This window comes from Macaca nemestrina, chromosome 2, assembly GCF_043159975.1.
Source record: "Macaca nemestrina isolate mMacNem1 chromosome 2, mMacNem.hap1, whole genome shotgun sequence".
Taxonomy (NCBI): domain Eukaryota; kingdom Metazoa; phylum Chordata; class Mammalia; order Primates; family Cercopithecidae; genus Macaca; species Macaca nemestrina.
Window position 1 is genome coordinate 157761036 of NC_092126.1, and position 13726 is coordinate 157774761.

General features: G+C 42.8%; 1 long non-coding RNA gene across 1 annotated transcript in view; it reads right to left on the reverse strand.

Annotated features, from left to right (window-relative positions):
- Positions 1–3481: 3481 nt before the first annotated feature.
- LOC105470239 (uncharacterized) overlaps positions 3482–13726 on the reverse strand; it is a 51685-nt gene continuing 41440 nt past the window's right edge. The window contains exon 4 of the long non-coding RNA XR_011620294.1: positions 3482–5067. This is a non-coding gene — a long non-coding RNA (uncharacterized lncRNA). The remainder of the gene's footprint in view (positions 5068–13726) is intronic.

Below are 13726 nucleotides of genomic sequence, written 5' to 3' on the forward strand. Positions count from 1 at the left end.
CTCCGTGATTTTCAATGATAAGGCCCCACTGGGACAGAAGGGGTCTCTCTATGGCTTGGGGGCCATCAGCTCAGTGTGGGAGTACAGTGTGCAGGTTTGTGTCAGATGTGGGTTCCAATGTCGTTTGTCACCCGTGACCATGAACAGGGAGCCCCACGCCCAGCACTCAGCCCTGGTCTGCACTTTAGTCTTTGCATCTCCAATGGGGCAAAGACCCCGGCTCCAAAGGGTGTTGCAGACCTTGTCGAAAAGGGCTGGTGCCACTCCCAGAAACCAGCATGCCCACCCCACGTGGTGTGGCACTCACTCACTGTCATGGGTTTTCTCCACCACCCCTGATGCAGGGGAAAGGGCAGAGTGACATGTCCATGTCCATGAGTTGAAGTCTAGCTTCCCGTGGACCACGTGGCAGCTCAGGCCCTGTGAGTTTTCTCTCTGCTGCCTCCTCTTACAGACTAAACATTTGTGTCCTCCCAAAACTCGTATGTTGAAATCTTCACCTCCAGCGTGATGGTGTGAGGTGGGTGCTTTGGGAAGCGTCAGTCACGAGGGCAGAGCCTTTGGAGAGGGATTCGCCATGTGAGGACACCGCAAGAGGGCACTTTCTGCAAACTCGGCCTCTTCAGAGCCCTCCTGTGCGGCACCCTGATCTCGGACTTCCAGCCTCCAGCACTGTGAGGAATCAGTGTCTGGTTTTTATAAGCCATCCAGTCTACAGTAGTTTGTTACAGTAGTCTCAACGGACTGAGACATGTTCCCATCTGTGGACAGGCAGTGAGGCTGCAGGAGGAGGCTGAGAAGGTGGGAGATGCCAGGAAGGCAACTCCATAGAGATGCACCGCCTACCCACACAACCCCCCCGCCCAGCAGCCAGTTCCCATCAGCAGGGAGACAGGTCTTTACCTCCTCAGCCAGAGCCTCTGAAGGTATCCAGATGCTCTGTTTCCTGGATCCCGTTCCCTGTTCCCTTCTCCTCTGGCCCCAGGCCTCCTCCATCTCCTTGGTGAGCTCGTTGGTCCCTCCCCATACCCGTGGCACTGCTGTCTTTAGTCACTGCCATCCTGGCTGTTTACTGAAGCCACTTACCCAATAGTTGCAAAGTTGAACACTGGGGTCAGGAAGGCCACACACATAGCAAAGCATAAGCATTACAAACTATGGCCCCCATCAGGCAAAGACGATGGATGCCTGGCTGCAGCGTCAGGGACCCAGGAGCAGCAGAGGCAGTGGTGGACAGAGGGCAGGAGCCAGGGCACAGTGGCAGCCACACCCAGCCACTATAGGATGTGGCCCCTGGACAGTGGGAGCTGGTGGGCCACATAGGGGTCTTGGTGGGCCCCTCCACACTGCAGGCTTCTGGCACACGATCTTTAGACTAGAGAAGCCCCCCCAAGCATTGGCCCTTAGTCCTTCCGAGCACCGTAGAGAGGTTTCTATCATTGTTTTCCTCTTATCTGGTGCCACTTCATTATATGCCCATATATAATTAAGGAGTTGGGAGTGCTGCGGCCTGATCTGTGACTTAGAAAGAAGAGATTTTATTCAAACTTTATTCACTGATGTCACTATCACTATTGTAAATGTACTTACTTGGTGTCAATACTCACTGGTAAGTAGCAGAACAGTGGGTTTTGTGAGGTGGGAACAAGGACCTCAGGTTATATTTTTTAAAGGTTAGAGTAGAGGTATGTTCTTATGCTGCAGTCTCATTTGTGGGGGTGGGGTGCAGGTGGCGGGAACAAAAACTGGTCTGTTCTAGGGTCTGTTTCCTTAAAGTCTTAGTTTGAGTACATCACATTTAGCATGAGTGACTCCATTTTGGTTTGGTCTGGTCTGTTGGAGTCTAGTGCATGAGCTCAGTCCAAAACAATGGCCTCTCATAATGTCGATTGAAAATTACTCCCTTTTGGTCAGGTTCTAACTTAAGTAAGAGTATGACTAAAACTTTGGACCTTAGCACCACTCTCAGTTACCCTAATTGGGGTTTCAGCCTCAGCATGTCATAGGTTACAGTGCCTTCATGGTCACACAGTTCTTTCAGCTCTTGTCATTCTAGTTGAAGAGAGATCACTTGACATTCTAGAGATGGCTGCATGCAAACATTTAAAACTTTTGAAAGAATACAGCACACCAGGGAGGTTACTATTATGATCATCAGAAGGATAACACCAAGAGTTTGGAGTATGCTCCTTAGCCAGGGTCCCCATAAACCAAACTAACTGAAATCAAATAGATCAAATAATGAGCTATATAAAAAGTCTACTTGCTTTAACCAAGCAGCCTGTTCATTAATCCCCTACAACTGACTCTCTATAATATCTGATTTATTCCTCCATGGGCAACAAGAAGTGCCAGCAACTGTAAAGGTACTTCTCTCTTTGGCTGGTAAGAAATCTAGAGGAGTTTTTTTATTATTTAGCATAATTTTCACAAGAGAATTTAAAGCCTGCTGTGTAACCATAGCCTTTACAGTAGAATCTGCTATACAGCCTATCATGAAGGATACATTTCTAATAATTTCCTAATTTACTTCAAGCCATATAAAAAGGTACCTAACAAATGATGGCCATCTAGAAGAATGAAGACCTCCTGGCAATGTTCTCTCTAACCCATGACCTAAGTTAAGAGGAGTAACAAATGTTCTGTTTCTGACTGATTATGAGGTAACAAATGTATCATTAAAATTTGTCACCTATGTTGGGCCTTCATCGTCCATCATATCAAGGTATAGGCTCTTGATGTGTAAGGCTGGCACAAAATCCCCTGCAAATAAAAGTATATTCCATGAGTGCATACAACAGACCCCCTTTCCACTTCTAGTGTTTATAGAAGCATAAGGAAGGAACAAATGGAAAGATAAGAGTCTCATGATAGCAGAAAAATCTTGATCCCTGATCATGGGAAAAAGCTGTCCATGTCAAGGATGCTGTCTTCTTCTGGGGAGAAACATCCCTGGTTAGTTTTTCCTTAAGGTTTCCAATAGGTGTACAGTTCCAAGAGTGTGGAGGGGCCTTTCTGAGTTGTGAGATTACAAATCCAAGGTTCAAGGTCACCAAATTTTACTGCAGTATGTATGGCAAGGGCAGTCATGGCAAGGGCAGTCTTTCTCTAATGTTCTCAGAAGATCCCATTTTCAAGCTCTAGACTCTGAAGGGGTTGGTTGTCTTCAGTGAGTGGACCATAAAAAAACATTCCTTACCTGTGAACATACACTTTGGCATAATGAGCTACAGCCCTCTTGCATGAGAAAGCTTTTATACAACCAGAAAACATGCATTGAAAATGACAATTAAATGAAATCCCTCTATAAATGTTCACATGGCCTACCAGGTAGTGAAAATGTACTTGAAGTTTTTATTGTCCTCCCAGGAATATGGATTTGACAAACTAAACGTTGATCATAAACTATTTTAGCAATTTAGAACAGTCACTATATATATATACACACACACATATATTTAATTTGGATCATTTTATCTCTTCCATGATGAGTCATAGAATGCAGAGCTTTTAATATAGAAAGTTTGAAGGACTCAGGAAGGACAAGGTGGCTATCTGGGTTCTCCATGAGTCCACATTTAGCATTGGACTTATGTCCTCTTAAATACCATTTTTTTCTCCTATTTAGGTGCATAGTACTGATAACTGATGGGTTATCATAGGTAATTCGACTTGGTCCATAGAGTTTATTCAAATAGTATGTCCAAACAATTTTAGTACTGGCTGATTTAGCATGAAAATCTGGCAAAGGATTTTCTTGGTATTCAATTAATTTTTGTCCTGCTTGGGTTAGTAGTTTTACAAACCAGTTGTGTCATCATTTGCTCAAATCAATGAAAAAAAATGGTGCTCACATAAAAGTTCAGTGAAGACAAGATGGCCAGAAAAGCACTTTAGACAAAAGTATGATTTATTATGTAAATTTAAAATAATGGTAAAAGTTTCTAATGTACATAGGCAGACATCCTTAAAAACGGAGATTCCTTAATAGGTGTACATTTCTTTTACAAAAGGGTTTCAGGTTAGCCAATCAAATTCCAGAAAGGTGTATTTTAGTTAAATAGGTATTCTGTTTAACTTAGCTACTGTTTCTTGGCTAAAATTACTGAGTTCACAGTGGACTCCATTAAGAAATAGGGCAAAGAAAGCATCCTTTATGCCTGGACTCAGCAGGGATAGATCTGAAAAAGAAGACTCCTTTTATAAATACTTTATCTAGGCTAGCTTTCGTTTTGCTGTTAGGGCAAGATGGTGACAAAACTAAAAGATCAGCAGATTCAATTTTTCTTATCAATTAGTCACCTAAGCTTTTTATTTGCCTTTTATAAAGAGCCTTTTAAAATATTAAAGTCTCTTTAGAAGCTTGTGCATATCAATAGGGATCCCTAGATGAGACTAATTTGAAAGCCCTCATATTCAAATGCACTTCTTCAAGTGCAGCGTTGTTCATTTGGATTATTCTACTGTAACTTATCTTTAATAAAATTTCATAATTTCTGTAAGTCTTTGTTGCTTCCAGGGCCTAATACTTATCCATCGATAAGCCAGAAGGTACTCAGTTCTTCAGAAATTAAGGATCCCATTTTTACCTCAAACATTGACTTTGGCTCTCAGGCCCTCTTGATCAACTTAGCCAATGATTTTTCCTTACTGAAGAATGCAAGAAGAAAGAAACAAAAATCCCCGTCAATTTCCAAAAGTCAAAGTTTACACCTCCTACAGCATTGCCATTTACTACTGGTTTCTTTCTGGCCCAGTTAGAGGTCTCTTATAAACTGCTAACTAGATCCAAGTCAGTTAATTATTGAATCCAATCCTATTCTGAATCCAGTTCAGTTTCTGTCATGCCTTCCAAACACAGTTTGGAGCATAAATTTGCTCAAAGAAACTTGAAGAGCTCAGAACACAAATCCATGGAGCTTCAGAATCCTGGAGAGAACTTACCAGGATCCCCAGTCACTGCTAGAGAACAATGAACACAATGGGCCTGGAGGGAACCTTGCTTGGCCACTTGATGCTCCTGGGGGTCACCAGAAGTTCTACTTTGGATCTCACTTCTGACACCATCTGTTAAAAGGGAAACTTTAGCCAAATTAAATTTTATAGAGTTTAATTGACCAAAGAATTATTCACGAATCAGGCAGCCTGCCTTCCAAGTTACAGTAGGCTCAAAGACTCCAGTGAAGCCACGAGGTAGAAGATGATTTACAGACAGAAAAAGGAAGATGATATATAGAAAATGGAAATGAGGTACAGAAACAGCAGGATTGGTTATAGCTTGGCATTTGCCTCATCTGAACACTGTCTGAACAGTTGGCCTGCTTCAGTTGGCCAAAACTCAGTGATTGGCATAAAAGTGGGCTATAGTCTAACTACATCTCCATTTAGGTTATAGTTTACCATGTACAGATAAACCTTTAGGCTGAACTTAAAATATGTAAGGAAGTGACTTTAGGCTAAACTTGATTTACCAATGCCCTGCCTGGGTATCCTTTACCAAGATATACAAGAGAATATTGTACTTTCTCAATGGGGAGCTCTACTAGCCACTATCTTGAGTGTCCACACTTGGTAGCATTATTATTGATAGTGGGGCAACTTTTACACTGAACTCAGTTAAGCCCCAACACCTAATTTTCAGTTTACAAGAGAATGGGAGGTTGGAAGGGCATATAGGAAAAAGTTAAATACCTTATTAAAGAAAGGTCAGTTAGAATGTGAAACATTTTACAAGAAAACTGACGTGGCCTTCTTAAGAAGTCAATGCCATTAAAAACTTTTTTTTTTTTTTTAAGAAAAGCAAGGCAACTATTCTAGACTAACAGAGACCAAAAGGCCTAATAACCAAATGCTTTGTGTGAACACAGACTAGATCCTACTTCAAGAAAAAGCTACAAAGGCATTCTTAGGACAACTGAAGAAATTTAAATAGGAATGGGATAGTAGATATATGGAATTATTGTTAATTTTATTGGTTGTGACAATGACATTGTGTCTTGTAGGAGTTTATCTTTCTTCTCAGAAGATGCAGACTTAAGTATTTAAGAGTGAAGCACCATGATGTCTGCAATTTACAACCACATTGTAAAGCATAGGTAGATAGAGAATAAATATGACAATATTTTGACAATTGTATTGAGGTAGGGGATACACAGATATACAAGAGTTTGATGTATTCTTTCAACTTTTCTGTCTGTCTGAAATTTTTCATAATAAAATGTCAGGAAATATATTTAAAATGGAATTTGTCTGTAGAAAAGGATAAGAATCAAACACTGTAAAATATTTGAAGATATTTATGCTGAGCCAAATCCAAGTGACCATGGCCCATGATGCAGCCCTCAGGAGACCCTGAGAACATGTGCCCACGGTGGTTGGGCCACAGCTAGGTTTTATACATTTTAGGGGGACATAAGACATTAATCTATACATGTATGAGGTACATTGGCTCTGTGTGGAAAGGTGGAACAACTGGAAGTGGGCAGGAGGCTTACAGGTTATAGGCAGATTCAAATATTATCTGATTGACAACTGGTTGAAAGAGTTTATCCAAAGACCTGGAATCAATAGAAAGGAATTGTGGAGACCAAGTTTCTTATTATGCAGATGAGGCCTCCAAGTAGCAGGCTTCAGAGATAATAGATTATACATGTTTCTTACAGATTTAAAAATATATCAGACTCTTAGTTGATTGTCTTCTGGATCAGGAAAAAGACTCAGAGAAGGGAAAGGGGATTCTGTACATAATGTAGATTTTTCCCCACAAGAGGCAACTTTGCAGGGCAATTTCAAGACATGGCAAATAAACATATTTGAGGTTAAAATATTTTGAGTTCCTTCTTTATCTGTCATGTGATGTTATGTCAGAGTCGGGTTGGAAAGTAAGCTGTGTTATATAGGGTTAACTAAATCCCCTCGGATGAGGCTTTATGGCTTGTGGGGCATGACTCCCCAAGCCCCTTAGATAGGAATTTGGGCAAGAGAAGGAAAAATGTCCGAGTTTGTCCTCAAATTAGTCTATATACATACTGTTATGCCACCTGATTTTTTAAACTTATCAACATGTCAAGTGTGTGTTTCCATGTCAGTGCATACCTCGTCCTCTTTATCCATATTGTATAAATGTCAACAGGAAGGTTTGAACTTCAAAATCCCTACTCGAGATTTCTAATTGTTTCTCTGCAACAAACTGTTGTGCCCTAAGGTAAATAAAGAGAGAGAAAGGGAGGGCTTCAGGTACTTTAAAAGGGTGATTATTCTTTCACCTAGTTGCATTTAAAAGAAAAAAAGGAAGAAAATAAGGAGGAGAAGAGAAAAGACTTTCCACTCCACCCACTCCCGCCCCCACAGATAATGTGGCATGTCTGAGCATCCTTCTTGGGCTGGTCTGGTTAATGAATAAGTGGTGAATTCTGAGTTCAAGTGATCAATGAAGCTCTGGCCCTCACGGGGCTTGTGCAAGGCTTCCCTTGTGCACTTTGACTCCTGTGATGACAGGAGCCTGGACTGTGAGCAGCTGCAGCTTCAGCCTGAACCTATGCTGACACCATCCTCCATCCTCCAGGATCCTGCCTTGAAATTTCCATGTGAAAGAGTATATGTGTGCACATTTATAATTTTTCATATGTGTGTAATTGCAAGCATATTATAGATAATTATTCTTACTTTCTCTATTTTTAATTTTTTTTCTGGATTTCCCCCACCCCTTCTCCCATTTCAACTCCACTTTATCCATTGCAGTCCCTCAAGAATCCATGATAACCAGGTTTCCATGAATATAATATTTTCATCAATGCTCAAATAATAACAGAGCTGGAGACATTCATATATATATATGTATATGCATATACGCAGTTTCCTTATCATTGCTCATTTTTTCAAAAATGGAATCATATTGCATGTATTTCTCAAAATCTTGCTTCTCACTCAACAATACTTTGTGGAAACTCTTCCAAGGCAACTGGTCAGTCCTGCTCTAATTCAGAATGTATAATTTCCATTGTGTGGCTATACTGTATTTTTTTCAACCATTCTTCCACTGATAGACAATTCTGGGTTTATTTATTTATTGATCAAATGAGTGATGTTACAATAAAGGCTATCTATACTTACATTCATATCTATGCAACCTCTGATTGTGGCAGGTGCTTAACAGATATTGCCCAATTGCTTTCTAAAGATGCACACCCAGCACACTTCCACCAGCAATGTCTGATTGCATTACTTTCCTTGCATTGACCTATTTATGAATGTAAAATAAAATATTGTTCATTTCATGTTCTTGTCTACTAATACATCTAACCATCTTTGTATATGTTTGGTGGCCATTTGGATTTGCTCATCTGTAAATCTTCTATTCATATTCTTTACGCATTCTGCTGTGGGATTGCTCAGACTTACCACTTTGTGAAAAACACCGTGTCTCTTAAAGATAGGCTTCATTTTCTGTAATATAAACCTAGCATTTATCTGCTGACTTTATGTAATTTTTCACTCTACAGAAAATGATTTTCATCTTAAAAATATTTTATAATATTGATCCAGGCAGGAGACGGAAATACTGGATAGAAGAAGACAACACCCTGGCAAGGGCCCCACCCTCAAGCCTGGAAACCCAAGGCCCTAAATGGGAACAGGCAGTCCTGTTTTTGGCCCAAAGGTTGCCTTTTGGCCTGCCATGCCCATCTATCTTGTACCCACATAAACCCCAAATCCTGGGCTCCAAGAGCAGATGAACGAACAGAAGAGCAGAAGAGTGGCAGAACTGAGCGGCAGAGAAGGAGAGAAGAGAAGGAGCATCTGAGTGTCAAGAGGAGTTCAGGTGGGGACAGTTGGAGAGGAGATTGGCTGCTGGATGGCCAAACTCCAGGGGAAGATCATCTTTTCACTCTATCTCCTCTCCAGCTCCCCATCCATCCCACTGAGAGCCACCTCCATCATTCAATAAAATCCCTGCATTCACTATCCTTCAAGTCTGAGTGTAACCTGATTCTTCCTGGATGCCAGACAAGAACCCAGTTACCAAGAGGGTACTGATTGGTTAACAAGTCACTTATGAACAGTGTTACATGAGTCCATGTGAAGAGACCACCAAACAGAATTTGTGTGAGCAATAAAACTTTTTAATCACCTGGGTTCAAGCAGACTGCGTCCAAAAAAGGAGTCAGCAAAGGGAGATAAGAGTGGACAGTTTTATAGGATTTGGGTAGGTAATGGAAAATTACAGTTAAAGGTGGTTATCTCTTGCAGGCAGGGACTGGGATCACAAGGTACAGGGTGGGGAGATCATGAGACTCATTGTCCAGGAGAAGGAATGTCACGAGATCAATTGATCAGCTAGGATGGGGCAGGAACAAATTGCAATGGTGGAATGTCATCAGTTAAGGCTATTTTCACTTCTTTTGTAGTTCTTCAGTTGCTTCAGGCCATTTGGATGTATACGTGCAGGTCACAGGGGAATATGATGGCTTAGCTTGAGCTCAGAGGCCTGACATTCCTGTCTTCTTATATTAATAAGAAAAAGAAAACAAAATAGTGGTGAAGTGTTGGGGCAGCAAAAATTTTGGGGGGTGGTGTGGAGAGATAATGGGCGGTGTTTCTCAGGGATGCTTTGAGCAGGATTGGGGTGGCAAGGGAACCTAGAGTGGGAGAGATTAAACTGAAGAAAGATTTTGGGGTAGGGGTGATATTGTGGGGTTGTTAGAAGGAGCATTTGTCATATAGAATGATTAGTGATGGCCTGAATGCGATTTTGTAGGAATTGAGAGATTAATTGGAAGACACAAGGCCTGAATAAGGGAAGGAAGAAGATAGGTATTAGAGCTAAGGATTGGAAGAAGCCAGGATACCCAGTTAGAGAGTGGCCAGGTGGGTCTAGTGTAATTAGTTGCCTGATTAGCAAGTTTTTGAGCTTTGTCTTTGAGTTTTTTGATATTATCACATACCAGGTCCAGTTGATTTAAGTAAAAACAACACTCTTCATTAAGAAAAACACAGAGTCCTCCTTTTTCAGCAGTGATAAATTGAGGCCTCGGTGGTTCTGGAGGACAACTGCAGCTAAAAAGTCAACCTGGGCTTGGAGGACAGATAAAGTTTGTGATATATCTGTAATGCTAGCAGAGAAGTCATTAGAGAGGCTGGGATGAGGGGTGCAGGGAAATAGTGAAAAAAGCATCTTTAAGATCAAGAACAGAATAGTGAGTTGTGGAAGAAGGTATTGAGGACAAAAGAGTGTACAGGTGTATTGAGGACAAAAGAGTGTACCACAGGGTGGATAGGCAAAACAATTTGGTTGATAAGGCACAGATCCAGAACTAACCTGTAAGACTTGTCCAGTTTTTGGACAAGTAAAATGGGGGAATTGTAAGGAAAGTTTATAGGCTTTAGAAGCGCATGCTGTAGCAGGCAAGTGATAACAGGCTTTAGTCCCCTTGAAGCCTGTTGTGGGATGGCATACTGATACTGGCATTGAGCGGGGTAAGGGTAATTAGGTTTTAATGGTATAGTAATGGGCGTGTGATCAGTTCAGTTGCCAGGGAGGGAGTAGAGGTGTCCCATACTTGTGGATTAAGGTGGGGGAATATAAGAGGAAGACATGAAGGAGGCTTTGGGTTGGGAAGAATAGAGGCAATGAGATGTGGCTGTAGTCCAGGAATAGTCAGGGTAGTGGAAAATTTTGTTAAAATGTCTCAACCTAATAAGGGAACTGGGCAGGTGGGGATAACTAAAAAGGAGTGCATAAAAGAATGTTGTCCAAATTGGCACCAAAGTTGGGGAGTTTTAAGAGGTTTAGAAGCCTGGCCATTAATACCCACAACAGTTATGGGGGCAAGAGAAACAGGCCCTTGAAAAGAAGGTAATGTGGAGTGGGTAACCCTGTATCGATTAAAAAGGGGATGGACTTACCCTCCACTATGAGAGTTACCCGAAGCTCAGTATCTATGATGGTCCAGGGGGCCTCTGAGGCGATCAGGCAGCATCAGTCTTCAGCTGCTAAGCCGAGAAGATCTGGGAAAGAGTCAGTCAGAGAGCCTTGGTCCAGAGCTCCAGGCGCTCTGGGAGTAGCTGCCAGGTGAGTTGGACAGTCTGATTTCCAGTGGGGTCCTGCACAGATGGGACATGGCTTAGGAGGAATCCGGGCTGTAGGCATTCCTTGGCCCAGTGGCCAGATTTCCAGCACTTGAAGCAAGACCCTGAGGGAGGAGGTCCTGGATGAACACCTGGCTGCTGTGGTTTAGGTGTTTTGAAGTTCTTGTGTGCTGGAGATGTGGCTGGGGTTTCTCTCACAGAAGAGGCAAATAATTGCAACTCAGAAATATGTTGCCACTTGGCTGCCTCTTTTCTATTATTATACACCTTGAAGGCAAGGTTAATTAAATCCTGTTGTGGGGTTTGAGGTCCAGAATCTATCTTTTGGAGTTTCTTTCTAATGTCAGGAGCAGACTGAGTGATAAAATGCATATTGAGAATAAGATGACCTTCTGGCCCTTCTGGGTCCAAGGCTGTAAAGCATCTCAGGGTTGCTGCCAAATGAACCATGAGCTGGGCTGGGTTTTCATCTTATCCTTGGGTAGTTTCTTTAAGTTTGCCATAATTAACAGATTTGTATGCTGCCTTTTTAAGCCCTTCAACTAGGCAGGAAATCATGTAATCTCGCCCAGCCATACCTGGGGAATGTGCCTGATAGTTCCATTGTGGATCCTTGAGGGGAAATGCTCTAATATCTTCCTGGAGGCCTGGCTCATGAAGCTGGCAGTTGTCAGTGTGAGATTGGGCTAGAGAAAAAATTATTTCCTGTTCATCTGGGGAGAGGGTAAAAGTTAGGATGACATTTAAGTTACTCCAGGTTAAATCATAGGGCAGAGTCAGATATTGGAATTCCTGTATATATTTCGTGTGGTCTGATGAGAAAGAGCCTAAATTCTGGCTGATTTGGGAAAGGTCTGATAGAGAAGAAGGCACATGTACCCTGACTATGCCTTCAGCTCCAGCCACCTCTCTAGGAGGAAATTGTTGGGCAGGTGGGAGAGAGCTAGTCACGGAATGAAACTGTAAGCCAGACTGGGTATGGAGAGGGGAGGTGAGAGAAGGGTTGTAGGGTCAGGGAGCAGAGGCTGAAGAAGAGTTGGAGCCTGATTCAGCCTGGTGGGGAGCGACATGAGGAGGAGCAGTATGGGGAGAAGGGGATAGGTCAAATGGGTCAGTAGAAAAGGAAGATTCAAAAGACTCAGCAACGCCTGGGGTTGGGACTGAAGGGACAGGTAGGAGGGAAAGAAGGAAGATATGGGACGAGTCGCACTGGGAACAGAGACTAGGGAGGGAACAAAGTGTGAAAAATGCCTGAATGTAAGGCACCTCATACCATTTGCCTATGTTTCGACCAAAATTATCTAGGTCTTATAGGATGGAGAAATCAAAAATGCCATTTTCTGGCCATTTAGAGCCGTTATCAAGTTTGTATTGGGGCCAAGCGGTGTTGCAGAAGAAAATAAGATGCTTAGGTTTTAGGTCAGGTGGGAGTTGAAGAGGTTTGAAGTTTTTTAGAACACAGGCTAAGGGAGGAGAAGAAGGAATGGAGGCTGGAAGGTTGCCCAGAGAAAAAAGGTAAATTTAGAGAAAAGAGAGGGCAGACACAGGGAGAGAGGGGAGGTGGTACTTGCCACCAAGGTGAAGGATCAAGGCAGGCATACCCGCTGTGATCAGATACCTCTGGAATGTGGGTGAATAATCAGGCAGGCGTCCCTGCAGTGATTAGACACCAAGGGAAGGCTGTCTTCCCGAGATGATGACTGGCACCAGAGTTTTGAGTTCATGGATAAAACATGTTTCCTCTGTCTCTACCAGAAAGGGAAAGGAACCAAAATTAGGGAAGGGAGAGATTGAAAGGTGGAGGGATAGCAAGAGAGGTCGGAGAAGAGAATAAAAAGAGGCCGCTTACCCATCTTAAAATTGGTGAGATGTTCCTCGGGCTGGTCTGAGGACCTGAGATCATAGGTGGATCTCCTCACAGAGTGAGGGCGAGGACAGGGGATTGATCTCCCTAGGGAGGTCCCCCGTCCTGGGATTTTCAGCAACAAGTATTACGTGAGTCCATGTGAAGAGACCACCAAACAGGCTTTGTGTGAGCAACAAAACTTTTTAATCACCTGGGTGCAGGCAGACTGAGTCTGAAAAAGGAGTCAGCAAAGGGAGATGAGGTGGGGCAGTTTTATAGGATTTGGGTAGGTAATGGAAAATTACAGTTAAAGGTGGTTATCTCTTGCAAGCAGGGACTGGGGTCACAAGGTGCAGGATGGGGAGATCATAAGACTTATTGTCTAGGAGAAGGAATATCATGAGGTCAATTGATCAGTTAGGGTGGGGCAGGAACAAACCACAATGGTGGAATGTCATCAGTTAAGGCAGGAATTGCCTATTTTCACTTCTTTTGTGGTTCTTTGGTTGCTTCAGACCATCCGGATGTATAAGTACAGGTCACAGGGGATATGATGGCTTAGCCTGGCCTGACAGACAGCAGAGCTAAAAGAGCACTGGAGCACACTCACTGGGACTTCAGGAGTAACAAGCACACACCCCTAGATGCCACCATGGGGTCGAAGCCCAAAAGCGCTGGCCCTGGCACCTGCACCTGCCCATTTGCATGTTCCCCCCGTCATAAGGTGTTTGAGCAGTGGTGGAGGCTGAACAGACTAGCCACACCCCTGTGACATATCCTGTGAGGGGGTCA